This window comes from Elaeis guineensis, chromosome 8 (assembly GCF_000442705.2).
Source record: "Elaeis guineensis isolate ETL-2024a chromosome 8, EG11, whole genome shotgun sequence".
NCBI classification, from domain to species: domain Eukaryota; kingdom Viridiplantae; phylum Streptophyta; class Magnoliopsida; order Arecales; family Arecaceae; genus Elaeis; species Elaeis guineensis.
Genome location: NC_026000.2, coordinates 60,849,063 through 60,851,123, shown reverse-complemented (window position 1 = coordinate 60,851,123; position 2,061 = coordinate 60,849,063).

Genomic DNA, 2,061 nt, shown 5'->3' with positions numbered 1-2,061 from the left:
GGTAGTGAATCAAAATATGGATCCAAGTACATAAGGTACCATTGTGACCTCAGGTTAAGGATTACATACACAAACCTCACTAAAGAAACATTAGTTGACATATAAATAAGACTCCATCTGATATTCTCTCGTAGGTCAATTCAGTGAACTCATTCTCTAATGAGCACCCATATCCTTGAATTAGTATCACTACACAAGTGATTGTGAGATCAACCACCTCATTTTTGAGCATACATAAGACATACTAGTCTTACTGATATCATTGATCCCTGACTCAATATACCAATGATTAAGAATATTTTAGGTTAAGGCTATCAAGAATTAGGTCTCACTGGCATGACTCATCATGACCCTAAAACTATTTTCTAGACCTATGAGTTCATTATAATCTTAAAATAAATAAGATATAGCAATAATAAATCAAAAGTATTTTATTTTATTAATAATAAATTTTAATTATATGAGTTTGGAAGATAAATTACAATAAACATCCTATCGTATCTCATATGCGATTGGCTTGTAGGACATTATTCTTTCACTCTATTCCTCACAAAACACCTTATGGATAGACCAAACAAGCATTCATGAGTTCAAGGGTAGGTAACTCTTACCAATGGTACTTCATACAATTCTCAACATTTTTCTTATCTCTAGATCACTCATAGTCTTATGGATGGCACAACAAACTATAGTGTTCTAGTTAAGTTAACCCTTCATTCCTATATGGTCATACTCAAACAAGACAACCCTTATGGATAGTACAACAAGATAATATTATTCAAATATGCCATAAGCATCAGTATGTATTTGGTCAATATCATATTAATTTCTATAGTAACTTTATGGATAGCATAACAAACTCACTAAGATCTTGACATACTCTATTGACTAAGTATTAAGGATGGCCTTTGTAGTGTCTACATCACTAATCAATCTAAGTTCGAAACTTAATTAGACCAAATTAGCCAGATAAATAGGTGGGAGGCTCCTTGTAGCTTTTCTTAGACATCAACATTAGTGGGTCAGGCCAGCATACAGACCTAATTAGAGAACCACCTTTAATACTTACCTAGATACTAATTAATTAAATAAATTTGATATTTGATTTGCAAGTGAATCCCGACACTACAACTTAATTTAATTTTTATAGAAGGTCTTAGACTGGTCTCAACCTACACCTAACATTTACAAAATATGCAACAATATATACCAATTATGCATGCTATATAACATGCTTTTAAGTTATGATATCATTCATATTATCAGGCCAAAAATGATGCCAGAATTACAAGGGTGTACAAATAATTTTGACTGAACATATAACAAGTTCAGTCAACTACTAAACCCTAATCCAATTAGGCATGTATATACAATACACCCTTAATCAAAATGATTTAAGCATCAAACTATCATGAACCATAAAATTTTAGATTATAGTAAATTCTAAATTTAATAACTAAAATTTAAATATCATGCTTCAAACAAAGTCAAAAATAATTTTTGATTTTAAGATCGATGCTAGAAATCGATACAGATTGGCATTATATGAATCAGATCAAATCTATACTACAATTTTGGCACTTATTTGTTTGAATCTAATAAGGATAGCTCTGATACCACTGTTGGTTTCTGATCATACAGTGAAATATAAATTTTTAAAAAATTTTAACATGTATATCAAAAGCTTTAACAATTAAAACTAGTCGATTAAAACTCAAAATCTAGAATCACCTTGTAGATGTCAAACAAACCAAAACCAAGCATGAAAAGAGTTAGAAACTTATACTTTGTAAAATATATAATATGATAAAATAGTGATCTCTATGAGACTCCAAAGTAGAAGTCCTCCAATGGTGACCCTTGTAGATGATCAAGGTCCTTCCCAACCAGTATAGCGCCGCAGTCTTTTTTTCACAAGTGTACTATCGATTTTCTTGAAAATAATCACACCAATACCTGTTTGCCTTCGATTTCTCCACTAGGACTACCAAGAGAGTTCTCTTTAAAAATCTCATAACCTATGATTTAATTTTATGCTCCAACATATGGAAAAATCAAATC